The sequence below is a fragment of the Myodes glareolus genome, chromosome 16, assembly GCF_982192425.1.
Source record: "Myodes glareolus chromosome 16, mMyoGla1.1, whole genome shotgun sequence".
Classification (NCBI taxonomy): domain Eukaryota; kingdom Metazoa; phylum Chordata; class Mammalia; order Rodentia; family Cricetidae; genus Myodes; species Myodes glareolus.
In genome coordinates, this window is record NC_142041.1 from 63061162 (window position 1) to 63078515 (window position 17354).

Genomic DNA, 17354 nt, shown 5'->3' on the forward strand with positions numbered 1-17354 from the left:
GTAGATCTCTCTAGACAGAAGCTTATACCCTTCTTCTTTGAAATCCAGATTTTACTTATAGGCCAAAGGCAAGGGTAGATAAAAATGTCCATGTTTGTTCCTCACCACATTAGGAGTAGATGAGAAGCAGAGCCATGACAAGACAGAGGGTGAGATTCAATATCAAGGGACTGATCCAAAGAAAGAGGGACTGATACAAATGTGGTGTGTCATAGAAGAACTATGAAATCGAAGTGGAAAATGGAAATTTTAAAGTATGAAAAAGAAATACCAGAGTTGAAAGAGCTATAATTTGTTCAACTGATAGGAAAGAAGATTAGAAGGGGAGGGACAAATAGGAAAACAGAGGGATCAGACGTTAAAATATGTGCAAAGTGAGTCAAATAGGAGTATTTTGAAAATATATTTGAGTAAAAGTCTGCAAGTAGAACCTTCTTCAGCAATAAAGAATTATTTGTCTGGTTAACCTACTGGAATGAAGAAGAATGAGCAAAGAAAATCAAGATGGTAGATGGTCGACGGTGGGCAGCATTCAGTGTTCATATTTGTAAGAAAGTCTGCCATATGGTTTGTGACCTGATTTTGTCTGTTGGATAGAATTATATTTGAAACAATCCTAAAACATAAACATTTGAATAGAAGTTTGTTTCCATTCGATTTAGATAATAACATTGTGTTTTTTTCCCAAACTCTATGTTACTGTAGACGTCTATAAGAGTTTGGGGCTTATTCACAGAGGTTACTCAAGTTCTTCAGGTAGAAATAAACTCAATGAAAAGATTCTATTTCAAACCTAACCGTATGTAAGTCTTAATGACTTAAGGAAAAGGCAATTCTATAGAATTGGGGTACCAAACGACAAGTAGAATGGTAATTCAGAAATTAAAATACTAGCTGCAAGAAATCTACTTTCATTTATATTTTATGATAACCAATGGAATCAGAAATTTGGTGTGAACTCTTGCCTGGGCTAGAGCCTTTCATTGGGAGAGGAAGTTGTTAACATATAAATATATTGACTTTGACTCTTCTATGTCCTCAATTGGATTCTATGGCTTCTTCACCATCCATTTTAGTGCCTGCCATGTTTAAAAGTAAAGAGGAGAGGGTAATAGCAAAGAATTAGATGGATCTTACTGCTGCAATGAAAATAGTTCTGCTACATGGACATGGAAAGCTGACCATCCTTCCTCCCAGGATACACTAGATTCTTCAGGGTTTCCCTACAGGGTCTCCTAGTCTTTATTTTCTCTTGTGAACAGTTCCCCAGCTCCTTGTCTGTCTGCAGTAATACTTAGCATCTGCTTGCTGAGGCCTTTTCCCACACTTTGTCCAGGTTAGCACTAAGTCAGCTGTGTTCTGACGTTTTCTTTCCTCACTCCCTGTCCTTGGGGAAATACTTAGTCATTCTATGCTTTGAAGTTGGGAGTAGAGGTTGTTCTCTGAGCAGCAGTATTAGTGATGTGACCACTGACAATGCCAATTCTCTCTCTATCTGTCATTTTTCCTCGGAACCAGCAACACTGTATCTTGTGCCTGACTTTGTAAAAGTCAGATGTTCCTATGAAGGCTCTTAGTTATATTTGGCATAAGAAGATTAGGAGTTATCTTTACTCTTTGGGTGTGAGATGGAATCACACAGCCATTGACTGGCTTCTCCTTCTATGGTGGAGTTGTTCATGACCATTATGCTCTAAATATTCGGTGGGAACTCTGAGTTAGTGACCACCACGTCACTGATCCTCAGAGGAAATACAGATTCAGGCTGCTGATTCATCGACCCTGTATCCACTGCTAAAAGTAGAGTAACTTGTGCCTGAATGCAGCATAATTAGAGCTCGTGATTACTGGAAGGGACTTGATTTCGTGTGTTTATGATGTCAGATGGCACTTTAGCACTGCGCTTACTGCAAAACCAGCACACAGCTAAATCACCAACAAAGAGCAGCAAGGTGCAGATAGTACTGATTTGGGAGTTTCAAAAACATTTTTGTATTTTTTTGTGAGTGGACAAGACTCTGAGTATGAAACCTGGAATATGAAAATGGGTTGCAAATACTTTCAATGATATCCTCACTGTTTTATTTCAAATTTATGCTCTTGTTCTGGCTGATGTTACAGAAGTCAGACACAAGGCCTTGGAGCCACTCCCTTGGCAAAGCTGAACATGACAGTGAGAAGCGTCTCCCTGGAGTCTGAACTCTGTTGTCCTGCACTGTTTCACAGAAATGTAGATGTTCACAATTAAGTTGAAGACACGCCTGAAAAGGGGCCAGTTAGGTTACACCGCTACACAAACCAGAAACTATATCTAGGTAATTTAAGGTAAAATTAAGCTTATTGAAAGGTTATTGTGAAAAACAGGACCCTGGAGAGACACAGGACCTGAATTAGAAAAAGACTGGACTGCCACTGGTACCACAGTCCAACAGGGCTATATATGGTTGCTGCCAGGGCCCACAATTTACTACACCTGGGTCTTATGTAGCCACCTTCTCACCAAAGGGGATTCTTCTCTTCCCTCACTAGGTCACCAGACAAATTCCAGAGCAGGTACTTCCTGCTGCCTGAACTGAATTGTGTGTACTCTGTGCAATGGAGGCTATAAAAACAAGGACAGTGCAGTTTTACTTTCTGTACCAGGAGGAAGGGACTGTCTCACCAAGCTCATAAAATAAGAAATTTACCATGTGTATAAAAAGGGGGTAGATATTAAGCAGACAGAAAACAAAGGACCAAGAAGATTCGTGTTTATTTAGGCATGGCAGAGAATGCCAAAGTCACCTACTTAGGTGGCTTTCTCTTTCCACTGAAAGAGACCCCCAGGGGTCCTTGGAAAATTTCCTCACTACCTTTACTTGAATTTTCAAAAGAGGGAGAGAATTTCCCATCAGAAGGTAGCAGTGCCTAATCTTCTGTAATTTATCTGACAGATTTTATGATCTTCAGTTCATGGAATTGTCTCGCTTTGGTTTCCTTCACGACACAGTTTGTCTTTATCTGGAGGCACCACAGCTTATAAATGTCCAGCTTTTGATATAGTGCCTTGTCCAGGGTCAATGCACCCACACAGACTGGCGAACTCATAAGCCCTTTATTCCATTAGCTGAACCTGAGATTGCTTTGACTTCTTCATGACACTATAGCATAATTATGGCTTCCACGGAGCCAAACCATTTTCACAGGAACTACCATCCAAGTTTGCCCTCCCACTGTGCCTTTAAACTAATATATTTATTAATCAAACCTGTTACATTTATCTTTCCAGTGTTGGCTGCTTAGTTTTAGTTCAGCAGTCCGACTTTTTGAGATAACTTTGAATTTAAACTTTGGTATTTTTGATGCTAGGATTTCCATGATTGAGCTGTCTGGCATAGTTTCTATATTTTTATTCAAGTAATTGATAATTTGTTGAATAGGAAATGATTGCATTAAAGAGCTGTGGCCTTCCACTAACTTGATACATCAACGTTGACCCTGGGTCTCTGAACAATATTTTCAGTTTTTCTGCTCTTCTCAGATCATCTCGAAACATCAGTGGCTATCACTCTAAGGACTACAGTGCTCGGTAGGTCTCACAAGGAATAGACTTGTCTGCCTTTGCTCTTCAGCTTCCTATGGGGCTGTTCCCCCTTTCTCTTGTTCTCTACATGAGGCGTTGCAGATCTGATACTCTTCCTAGGCTTTTCACCAGCCTCTGGTGTTTGACCCATGGCTTTCAGGTGAAACACTAGCTCCCTGAGAAATCTTTCTCTTACCCAGTGAGTTTTTTCTGTTAAATCCTCCCACAATTTTATTCTGCAGTTTTATACTCTATAGTTTCCTAACTCCATCTGATTCCTCCCTAGGCTTAAACTTGGATAAAGTACATGTTTGAATGACAACAGTAGGAGGGATGCAGGCGTTTCAAAGCATGCATACTACATTAAATGATCCTTGGCAATGGCCATTGCTTTTATTATGAGGTATGTTGTGATTTAAATGTGAAATGTCCTTTATAAGTTGCATTTGTTAAACCACTTGACTGTAACTGGTTGTGATATTTGGCAAGGTTGTAGAGCCGTTAGGAGGTAGACCCTTGCTGGAGGATTTGAATCACTAGGGGTGGGACTTGAGGTTTTATGGTCTGACCCACTTCCTGTTCCTGTTCACTCTGCTTCCTGAGTGTAGCTACACCATGACTAGCTGGTTCTCGTCACCTGCTACCATGTCTTCTTCACCATAATGGAATATATTTCCTTTAACTGTAAACCAGAATAGACTTTTCCTTTGTTAAGTAGTTTTTTTCAACAAGTATTTGTCACATATATGACTCAAGCAACCAATATAAAACACAATGGTGATGGGTGGTGGTGGTGTCTGACATTAATACCAGCACCTAGGAGGCAAGGGCAGGCAGATCTCTGTGAGTTCAAGACCAGCCTGGTCTACAGAGTGAATTACAGACCCAGCTCCAAAGCTACACAGAGAAACCCTGCCTCAAAAAGCCTAAAATAAATGCTTATTGTACATTGAGAATCCTTTAGCCTATATTGTAATATACAGATAATGCCACATTAACCTACCATAGAAGTGACTTGACTTGTAGACCAAAGAAGAAAAAACAAAAGTTAGTAGTATTACTCAGTTAAAATTAAAAATCATGAGTATTTAAATTGTTCTTTTATTATTTTTATCATTCCTGGATGGAGTTCCCGTCAATGGCAGCATTTTCCCACTAAAATAACAATGCTGGCACCCTGCTAAACTATGTTTAGTGTATTCAGTAAGTTTATTCCTCCAAAAAAAGTTAGTGAGGTAGTTAATAAGTTTATTCCTCTAAGAAAAAGTAAGTTATGTTAACAAGGGAAAAATCTTAGCTCATAAGAAAGCTTTAGTCTTTGTGCTCATTGGCAACTATCCATTAGACTAATCCACTGAAAGGCATATGATTTGTAGGTACTGACTCTGAACTCATACTGTGAACTTCAGATGGAGATATTAGAGAATATAATCTCTACTTTGAAAGCAACAGCAGTTTGGGGTATCCAACAAATAGATGAAACATGAGGAGTCATGGAAATTCAAAAGGAAGTCTAGAATTAAAGGCAAACATGGGGGGCGAGGCACTGTCTTGGCAAGCATTCTACTTTGCTAATGGTCTAGTTCTTATCCAACTGCTCCACAAGTGCAGATAAAACGTTATGCCAATGCCTTCTTCTCAAATATGAAAAGCTGAACAAAGACTTTTAACTCATTCTCAAAAAAATATTTGATTCCATACTTCCTGGTCTATGTAGTTAAAAAGGGCCCAATCAAATTTCTGCAAGGATACTGCCTAATTGTAATTCACTTTGCTATTGAAAGGCAATAGTGAGTTTATAACCTTTTATCTGGGACTCATTCTTGGGTAATGTTACCACAATAGTTATTGCTGAAATCAATTTTGTATTGTGGACATCTAAATTTTGATTCTATGTCATTGGAAAACTGAACTACTGGAGAGAATAGTTTTTCATACTCATTAAATAAAACAATACTGTGCTTGTTTTGACAGAAAATAACATAGACATGCAGTGTAATTGAGTCTTACAGACTGTATTATTCTTGCATAATTGATTGGTCCAGTGGGAGGGGGGGGAAAAGCCAATTCTATAAAGCAATTGAAATAATGATTATAAAAATGGACATGCATTTTTCCCCATTGTGTTGATGGTTTACAAACTCGAGGCCAGTAGCCCACCGAGACACAAGACCCAGCATGAAGGAGAAGTATGAGTTAATGATGGAATGGTGCTTGTTGTTTGGGAATTCAGCTAGCCAAACACCATTTGCCTTGGAATTACACCACAGTGAGGACACTTAAGTCACAGTGGGGGAGAGGAGAGAGGCTGCACTACACAAAGGGAGATCACCTCTCTAGCTGTCTGATTGGGCAAGTCTGAAAGCTTTATCAAAACCAACAACAACACTGATGCTATGATCCTGTTATGAGCTAAGTTTCCTGCTAGATGATTTGTAGATGTTATGAAATTTTATCCTCATGACAACATTTTGGTGAATATTATTCTCTAGTTTTTAAAGATAAGAAAGTTAAAGCTCAAAAGGTTAAATCTCCTGCCCCCTTTTTACAACTAGCAAATAACAGTTAAGACAACACTAGCTCTATCTGGTACTGTAGTCTCTGTAACAACATACATATGTTAGATTATTGGTATCTATAGAAGTATTGATATATATATAATTTCAACATACATCTATGTATATTCATGAATATATTAATGCACATATTTATGCATATGTATTTTATTATGATGAACATTTTGACTGTACCAAGAAAGATGGCCATTGTAGTTCTTATATATTAGCTATCCGTATGATCTTTTTAAATCTTTGCCTTTTAGTTTCTTCATGTTTTCAAAATTGGAACAACTTGTCACCAAGTAATGTTTAAAACTATTTGGGATTCTTGGCTTAGGGTAGCTGACAAGTTACCAAACAAGGCAAGGGCAAGGAAAAACACACTGCAGGAGAGAGAACAGTTTCCAAAAGTTGAGCAAAGGGGTCCAGGAAGCTGTGCCTGGCTCTTTAGGCACTGAAGAATTTTCGATAGCAAGAGAAGGGCATGTGTGATTCATCTGTTTTCATCTGCACATTTGACACAAACAGTGCCTGGTAACAAAGCTCTTTCTCTATTCTCTTTCCTTTCCTCTATCAAACTTTTCAGAGCCCTGACAACTTGAAAATGGTAAGTAAAAGTTGGAGGATTTACTTATAAGTAAATCACCCAGTTGCTAATTAAACCTAAGGAAGATCTGCAAATGCCTTATATGTCATGATGCTCGCTGGCACATGGGTGAGAACAGTAGGCAGAGGGCCCTGAGGCATGATTTTCTAGAAACAAGTGGTTCTAACAGTTCTCTATGTCCCTTCCTCTGACTGAGATGAAAACCAATTAAAGGGGCCTGGGAAAGTGTTATGCAGAGTTTGTGCTAATGCACTTCCCTGTAGGAGTCTGTTGCCAGTCTGCAGTCTCTTTCTTTGCTCCCCTCCCCCACCCAGTCTCTGGGCATACACCCTGTGGCTAGAAGGCTTCACAGTCTGAGCCAAAAGTATTTTCAATAAAAATGCCAGGAAAATGCTGTTTCTCATGGCAGCCAAAAAAGCAAACAGAGCTGAAGCCAGTTTTATGGCAATCTCAAACCTAGACCTCCGAAAAAAGATGGTAAATGGTCCGTGAGTTCACTGAGAACAATCCTGCAAGAGGAAGGCTTGGAGGTGATGTCTCCTGTCGTACCTTGTATTTTAAGGTGAATATAAATACCTCTGGGGGAGCTTCTCAGAAATCGCACTGTCTGAGGAAGTAGTGGGTTGTTTTAATCCTTTTGTTCAAGGTACAGTTGTCTACTTATGAATGAAGCATTGTTAAATACATAGCAGCACAGCCCTTTCTATCCGCTTAGTAGTTTCCACATCATATTGTCACAGCTCTGCTCACACGTGATCCTTCCACTTGTATAGGAGAGGCTTACTCCATTTTCCCTCCCTGTCACTCGGGACATATTCCATAGTTTACAAAACCTCGTGTTCTGGAGACTCACTATCATGCAGGTGTATTCAATGCTCTACTAAGCTCATGACTATGAATGGTTATGAAATATGGAGCTATGTTAGTTATGCTGCTGAGGATTTTCTCATTGGATAGATGGCTCATGATGTCAGAATAGAGGCACCGGGGAGAGGTTCCTGGGAGTGAAACATACCTGGGCATTCAAAGAGACAAACTGGATATGTATCTATAGCCTGGGTCCCAGACTGACTCAAAAGGAGAAAGCAAGTGGAACACCAGTTTTTGCTCTCTTTGCCTATTGCTCTTCTACCATTAATTTCTTCAGTAATAGACTTCACCCTTGAATTGTGAGCCCAAGCAACCCCGCTGTCCTTAAGGTGCCTTCATCAGATGCGTTGTCAAGGTAATGAGGAAAAAAAAAATAATACACCAAACACATATATGTGTACGTGTGTGTGTATCAGAGATTGATTTTAAATAATTGGTTTATACAATTATCTGGACTAAGAGCCCATATCTGTAGATCAAGCTGGTAAGTGGAACTTCATGCAAGAGTTGATTTTGCAACACTTGAATCCAAAGCACTTAGGACTGGCAAGTCAGCAAGCTGAAACTTCAGGTAAAAATTTCTGTACAAACTTAAGGCATATTTCAGGTTTTTGGGCGGAGTGGGCAACATCAGTTTGCACACTTAGGCCTACAACTGACTGCTACCTCACACATCATAGAGGTTAATCTACTTTAGTCAAATGATTATAAGTGATTATCACTCCTGGGAAAGGCAACTGCAACAACACTTTTAGTGTTTGACCAAACAACTAAGCAGGATAGTTTAGATATGCTGACACATGAAGTTAGCTACCACAGAAGCGATTAGATTAATAGAATAACTTGACCTAGATGACTGACATTTGACCCTGGCATTTCTGAAAAGAACGAGAACCAATCAAGCTTGATCATGGCCTTTTAGATCTGGTCTAAGTTAAAGAGGTCAATGGTAGGATTGAAATTGTATTACGAGTCAGACAGAACACATGCCACAGAATCCACCAAGCTGTCATTGACTTGCAAAACTATATCAAATAATACTATGGAAAAAAAACATAAAATGTGATATTGGCTGTAGAGAGCTGGATGGCAAGGGACCATCCTGAAGGAATCCTCCTTCTATAATAAGTACATATTGATCATGATGTTTTATTATATGTAATTATATTAAAAAGGAAGTCTACTATTCTTCATACTGTATTTTAAAGTTTTGCAAGAAACATATCATATTCAACTCTACTAAAGATTTTAGCCAAAATGGTACTTCCAAATGTGAATAAAAATACTAAATTTGTAGCTAGATTTCAAATTGGAAACATTTATACACACACACACACACACACACACACATACACACCATAATGGTGTAGGAGTTCCTTCTGTCTTTGTGTTGCTTTCATTGGTAAATAAAGAAACTGCTTTGGGCCCCTGGTAGGACAGAACTTAGGTAGGTGGAGAAGACAGAACTGAATACTGGGAGGAAGAAAGCAGAGTCAGAGAGATGCCAAGGATACTCCTCCTGAGACAGACGTTGATTTGATCTTGCCGGTAAGCCACTGCCACATTGCAATATATACAAATTAATAGAAATGGGTTAAATTAAGATGTAAGAATTAGCCAATAAGAAACTCAGCTAATGGGCCAAGCAGTGATTTAATTGATACAGTTTCTGTGTGGTTATTTCGGGTGTAAGCTAGCTGGGCAGCTAGGACGAACAAGTGGCCCTCTCCTTATAACACCATAGTATATATGAGTGTAGGTATGTATGCAAGTGTGCTTGTATGTTCATATATGTGCATATCTGCATATCTATCTATCTATCTATCTATCTACTATCTATCATGTATCTATCATCTGTCTATTATCTCTTTATCTATGAATCATCTATCCCTTTCTTTTATCTAGGCATGCTCATAGAGAAAAAAAGAGAAAGTTATTATGAGAATTAGCTCATGTGATCAGTTTGGGAGGCCAAGAATTCACATTATCTGTGACCTGTGACACACAGGGAGCTTCAGTGGGGAAAGGGAAGGGACTGGGCAGAGTGAAAATAAGAAATTCAGGCTCAAACTCTGGTGGAGAGATACTCAGATTGCCTTCAAAGAACTTGATTCCTACTTTTGGATGATGGAAATTATAGACATTTCTCCCTTTCTATTCTTTCTTCCAAACCATTCCATGTTTCTTTCACTCCTCTTTTTCAAATTCATGCTCATTGTTTCTATCAATTGTTACATAGTATTTGAAAACTGTCTTTGAAAATTATTCTACTGGACTTAAGATATCTAGTAGCATATACACATTCACATTTCAAAAAAAAACATGAAGAAGTAAAAAGAAACATTGGGAAAGTACTACTATACAAATGACAGAGGCAATAATGAATTTAATAATATATGCAAAAGGATAAGATGATGAAAACTAAGTGTTTCAGACTTTGCTGATAGCTAAATCCAATTCTGTGTGCTACTTAAACTTACTGGCTAAATGATGGTGATGGATTTGGACAAAATGAAAACTTCTAAGTTGAAAAGGAAGAAAATGGTCAAGGATATGGGAAACAATTAGGAAAAAGAGATATAAAATATATTTACTGCTAAAGACATGGCCTAAAGTATCCCAAATATGGAAAAAGCAAAATTAACATTTAAATATAATAAATGATTAGTTATGATAAATTTTAACATATTTTAAATACACTGCTGACCCAGGAAAACAGAACAGTTCCTTTAGTTTATTGATGAGCAACAAGATGAAGAGTGGCATAGAAGACTTGGTAAGAGCCTCTCAGAAAGTTTACTTTCTGAGTATATAAAGAATATATGTGTATATATTCTTTATACTGTGTATAAAAAGAATATATGAATGTTTCTCAGCAAGTAGAGAGAAAAGAAGTAAAAAAAAAATTCTATTGTCCGAGGGGCAATTACACAAATTATGAACTGCATTACCATGAAAATCATGGTAAACTTTATAGATTGCTTATAGTCAGAGCGTCCTTTACGATTACAAGTGACAGGACCATCTCACACACTGCAAGTGTGATAGCACAGTTCTTAAGCTTTTTGGAGAGCAGCACCTTATAAGATGTTTAAATGCTTTTTATCTACTTCTAATGTAACTCCACTTCTCAGAATCCACTATGAAGAAGTATTCTAAAATATGGATATATTATTTTGCCAAAGTTGTTATACACATGTTCAACAATTGAGAAGTTACTAAGATATGATATCTCCATATGATAACAAAGTAGCCAGAAATTGAAATAATATTTATAAGGTATTTTAGTGATATGAGTAAATGATGATGTAACACGTTATGTAAAATTTGAGCTAGATGGGGTGGAAAGAGCATGGGAGTGAGAAGGCAGGCAGAAGGGGGTGGGAAAGGAGGGAGAGATTGTGAATAAAATGCATAGGAAGCATTTATCTTTATACTTTTGATTTTAATTTATTTTTATAACTGTGTTTTGTTAATGCTTTAGAGATATTTGTATTTAAAAATGAGTAAAATTGTTTTTCAAGGACACATTTTCCTTTAAATATGAAGTATTGATTTTAAGATGTTTTTTCACTAATTGATAATTGTATCATCCTCAAATATTTTCAATTCAGTTTAATTGTTGAGTGACATGTAAAGGCAAAGTAATCACATTCTTTTCATTGGCTTTGTCTTAGGGTATTACTAAATTTAGTGTGACCGTAGAACTGACACATTGGTAAAAGTAGTAATTATCAAAAGATCTGTCATAGTAAGAATAAACTTACAGCCATGTTGTGGTCTGGATCCTTCCTCACAGATGAATTTTTGAAATGAAGATCAAATCTTGCACAAAGATTCTGAAAGTCATCAATGTAGTCCCTGTTATTCTTAGCCTAGAGAAGACTATAGATAAAATCCTTTCCTTTATATGTTGACTGTGCATTCTATATTGGGTTAATTCACATCACTCCTGGCAAAATTATTAACAATGCCCCCTTGCCACCTGAATGGGCTCTGCTTGTTTGACAAGTTACAGGCTGTTCTTTTTCTGTGGTCTGCAAAGTTTATACTATAAAATGCTTCCATACACAGACTAACTTGACTTCTGCCTCTGCCCCTGCTTTTGCAACACTTCTCCTGATCAGAATATCTTCATAGTGTGTGATTTTTTTCCCTGGGAGTGCTGACTCTATGTGCCATTTTCATGAGTGATGGACAAATGGCAGGATGGCAAACATGAGCAGGGACAGTTATTTTCTTCCCATCACCCTCCTCTCGTCTTCTTCCTCATCATCCTTCATCGGTCTTCAAGACAAGGTATGTTGACTGAGTTTGAGGCTGAAATATAAAGCAAATTGTTTGTGTTCCCTGAATACAGTTATGAAAATTGATGTAATGCTGGGGTTGTGGCTTTTTCAAGACTATGGTTACTGTCCAAGCATAAGAACTTAACTTCTGACCCCAAAAAACCCAAGATAAAAATAATACTTGGCATGATGGTGCATGTATGTGATCTCAGAAGTGGGAGACATAGACAGACAAAGCCCTAGTGTTCTCTGACTATGCAGTCTAGCCAAATTGGTGAGTTCCAGGCCAGTGAGAGACCCTGCCTTAATACAGAACAAGTTAAAGTAAACCAACCAAAACCCAAGATGGACAGAGGAACTAAGATGACATCCCAGGTTAACTTCTTGCTTCCACATGCATGAGCATGCATATACATATGGATACCTCCACACTTACACATATGAACACACATGTACATATAAAAATACCATATGAATTGAATGTAGTGTCATTAAAGGACCAGATGGAAGATACATTGCCAGGAACATATACAGATAGGTTGTACCAAGACTTCAAAAGAGTTTAAAATATGGAAAGAAGCCAAATTCATGGGGAGTCTGACAAGCTACTGATGTACACAGTTAGCACTTGGAAGACAGGCTTTCAATCTCAGAGCTCATTGTGAGTTTGTGGGTTTGGGACCTGGTCGAGCATCTGAGAATATAGGGCTGGATCAGTGGTAGGAGACATGCAATCTACACGATAGACTACAGAGATATGTATGATGCTACAGGTAATTCTAATGAAGGTAGACAGGAAAGAATTCAGCCTGTGGGAGAAGCAGTAAGCTGAAATGAAACCGACCTGGGCTCACAAAAATTCTTCATTTCTTAGGGGCAATGAGATTGCAGGAGCATGAGGCAGGGATTGTGCTCTGGGTCTCAGAAGGAGTGGAGAAATCATTTGGACCCGTGAGACTTAGGACCCGTGAGACTTAAGTACAAAACCGGTAACTGGAATTCACCATCATGGCAACCCACTTGACACACAATGTGAGATTTCTTGTGTGTTTAATACTCCTGTCTGCAAAGCATTAGGGCCCATAGATACTACTGAAAGGATGATCCTAACAGGGGGATGTTGTTGGACAAAAGCCAAGGTAACAAGTTATATACTCCATAAATAGAAGACAATGAAGGAAGAGAGCCTGAGGAGTTCCAAGATACAGGAACACAGACAGTAGTGGCTTCTCTCACCCAGAACTGAAGGTCACAGGTTGCGATGTCACACTATCATTCCTGTTTAGTCATATATTCTCTTGCCTAGTCAGGCAAACCTTCCTTCCCTAGAATACAGAGCAGAAAGCCCAGACCTCTTCACAGTATTGTCATAATTGTTCTTGAGCACAAGATTAGGAGATCGAATAAAATAAACAGTGCTTTTCTGAACAGATGTGTTACACTACTCAGCCTGGGAGCAGCTGATACACGCGGAGGTCTAGTCTAAAACCCAGCTCAAAAATAATATTTTCCTTGGATTAAAGAGCCTGGTGATTTACACCTACCATTGCCCTTAACTCTGACTATAAGCCAAAGTTTAGTAACAAATAGAAACCTGGTGTCAAAGTCACAGGAAACAATGCTAAGATCCAGGAGAGCTTTCCCAACTTGTCATCAGATGTGTGAGTGTTCAAACATGCTGGTTCGGAACTTTCAAATCTGCTCTCAGACTTTTCCATGTTTATGACTGATCTCTGCACGATAAGCAGCTGAGTTAAAGGAATGAGTCACAAGTCCTTTTGATAAATCCTTTGCGCATTTGCCTTCATGTTCGTAAGCTGAACAAAGCTGTATTCTGAAAATATCAAAAATTCGTAATTTTCTTTTCTCATGAGTTCTCTTATTTCTTCTCTTATTCTTTGAGGTTCTATGTAACCTCCTGAGATTCTGAATTTTGTTATCCATGACATTTTTCTTTGGCTTTCTCTTGGGAATGCTTTTTTTCTGGTGTTAGCATTTGTTCTGTGAGAGCTCCTCAACCATTCTCTCACACAACACAAATATGGAAAGTCATTTATTTGTGAACTCTTTTCTTGGTGGGAAAATACACATTTCTTATTCAAATTTGATTGCATTTAAGAAGCAAACATTAATTTCAATTACATAAGCAAATAACAAAAATTAACACAGTTAAAACCTAAAACTAAAGCCAAGATAAATCTAAATTGTTTTTGATTTGGTCCCTATGTTAGCAATAGTAAATATCATTTTCATAATGGGAACATTTCAGAATTAAATGTATTTTCTTATTTTATTACTTTACCTTAAATTAATGAAATATAAATTTATCCTTATTCATTTTAATTCTTTACTAAATAACATATATCTGAGGAAAATATTTATTAGTTGGTAACATATCCTAATACTGTAGAATACAAGAATGTATGCACTTACCCCAGAGACTTTCAGAAGACTGTGTCAGGAACGAGTATGAAGAAGAAATTAAGTCAATTGAGAACAGACAGAGAGGGACAGAGAGACAGAGAAAGAGAGGGGCAATGAGGGAAAGTTGGAGAGCAAAGAGATAGAGAATTTGATGAGAAAATTTAAAAATCTAGTTGGCAAATTTTTAAATAATGTTTGATCAATTATTAGAGAATCTCATACAATGTACTTTGATAAAATTACCTACTGCTCCTCCCAGATCTATTTTTACCTCTTTACAATTCAGCTTCTGATGATTGCGAGATGAGACGCTTAAAAAAGGAATCCTACACTAGCTCAGAACTAAGAAATAGACAGGCATGTATTAAGGGGTAAAAACTTACAAATCAGGATTCTGCTTGAAGGATGGATGAAGATGAGATCCAAAACAAACCGAATCAGCAAACCGGGCCCAGCGGGAGGAGAGAAGGGCCGGATGCGCTTCCACATCTGGGTAAATAGTCTATGAGGCCATTCTAGGCCGGTAGTTACTAGCTGTAAACCTCACCGCAAGCTTCATGTTTGCTCTCTTTCTTCATAAATCCACTGAGTCCAATTTGTGTTGTCCAGCTGCTCTTGGGTGTGAGGCCTTCCCTGCTGTGTGATTGGTATACCGTGTATACCAGTAAGAAAAGCTGACTTTCCCTCTCCCAACAGCTACTAAATGCTAATAGCCCCTTACCTAGGGGTGGAACTTCAGGCCTGCCTCCTCTACTTTGTGTGGATTTTGTCTGGTTTGTGTTTGTGCAGACTTGTGTGCGCTATGATAATCAGTATGAGTTCACTTGCGCAACTGCCCTATTCTGCCCAGAAAACAGTGTTTCTTTGAAGCCCTTCATCACCTCTGGTTCTTGCCGCCTTTCTGTCATGTTTTTCTCAAGGATTCCGGAGTACTGAGGGGAGAGATGTGATACAGACATCCCATTTAGAGCTGAGCCTTTCCTGGTCTCCTATTCTCTGCGTGTTGGCCACTTGTGGGTTATGTGTTAAAATGCCACCTACTGCAAGAAGAAGTTCTCTGATGAGGGTTAAAGTATGTAGTGACCTATGTATGTAGTAATAAGTCACCAGAACTCATTGTAATGCCATGCCTATTTATCAGATTAATAATAGTGGTTTCTTCTCCAGGGCCAATGACCTATCTAGCCACCAATTCTTAGTTTTATTAACATTGATGGGTATGGGTTCCACCTCATGTAAAAGCCTTAACTCCAAGCAGAAGGTGGTTGATTTCTTCCACAGGATTCATGACACTACTATTGCACCAGTGGACATACCTTGCCAAAGAGGTCATTGTTATGGTTCACAGGGTTCAAAGCTAGATGAGGTCCATGTTTACTTTTCTTCTCTGTAACATACATAGTGTCTTTGATAAATTGGTTTACTTTTTAAAAGCTTTGTATACTAAAAGAGCAATATTTACTTTGAAGGATAATTTTCAGTAAGGTTCAAGATCAGCTTTAATGTTTAATATATAGTATCTTAATCTTAGTCTAATGACAAAGTGACAATGAAATATCTAATAAGAATGAAAACACATCACATTTTTTGTACTGATTCATTGAGTCAGCAAAAATAAAATATTATTAGCATAATAATATTCCAGATTATTCTAATTCTTAAAATGGAATGCTCCTATTTTATTTGGAGTATAGAATAGACCTTTGTGTTGGGGTGTGGGTTTATGAGTAAGTACCATTATTATTTTCAATCTGTTATCTTTTTCAGGGTTCTAGATACATTTTAAGTAGTTTTTGTTTCCAGTGTCTGTTTTGTCAGTTGAAAAGAAAAAGTGGACCATATTTACTAATGAGATAATTGTATGAGAACATGTAAAGTAAGAATCATGAATTTTCATACTGTTAATACCAGTTGGCAATAGGCAATTCTATTTACTGTGAAGAAAATAGAATAGAGAAAAGTATCTTCGAGTCATCAGGGAGAAAGGTAGTAATTAGAAAAGTATAGATTTATGTATATTTAAGTATTGCTTATGGAGAAACAACACTACAACTAAGTTCTATTTCAGTTTCTCTCTGGAATATATTTATTTCCACCTTCTTCTTTTAATTTTGAGACAGGATCTCATTCTGTGATACAGGCTATCCTGAGCCTCACTGTTCACCCCAGACTAGCTTTGAACTGATGAAAATCCTTCTGACTCATCTCCTGGAGTACTGGAATTCCAGGCGTGAGGCACCATGATACAGAATTTAGAGTTGGTGGAACTTTTCACTATTTTAGTGGTGACTGCTCATTGTCTTCAGATTTGCATGATTTCTAAGTATAAATTACACATAGTTATTCTTACTTTTCTAATTACTACCTTTCTCCCTGATGACTTGAAGATACTTTTCTCTATTTCATTTTATTTTTGTCAGCTTATGGTATGATTATAGTGTCTGTGAAGGTCAGTCTTGACCATCCTTCACTCTATTTACCTTGAGAAATGGCAAAGGCCATTTAATATTTTCACCAAAACTTTCTTAATTCTTTAGTTCTATTTTCTTATCTTATTGTGAAATATACCTTTACACTGTGTAAAGATGTGTTGTTGTAATTGGTTTAATGAAGAGTGGAATGGCCATTAATTAGACAAGAAAAGGTTAGGTGTGACTTCTGAGGACAAAGAGTTCTGCGAAGAAGAAAGAGGAGGTGCCAGCCAGATGGAGGGGAAGCAATATGAGCTGGAGAGAGTAAAGGTAACCAAGCCATCTAAAAGAGCATAAATTAAAAGATATGGATTAATTTAAGTTTTAAGAGCTACTTAGAAACAAGTCTAAGCTATTGGCCGAGCTTTCATAATTCATAACAAGTCTCTGTGTTATCCTGGGAGAGCTTGTGGTTCACAAGAAAAGTTTGCCTGCATTATCTCTTTTACCATCTATCTAATTTTTTGAGATGCCATCTTAGCCCCAACTGTCCTGAAACTATAGACCAGACTAGACTAGAATTCAGATCAACTTGCCTCTGCCTCCCAATTGCTGGGATGAAAAAGTGTGCAC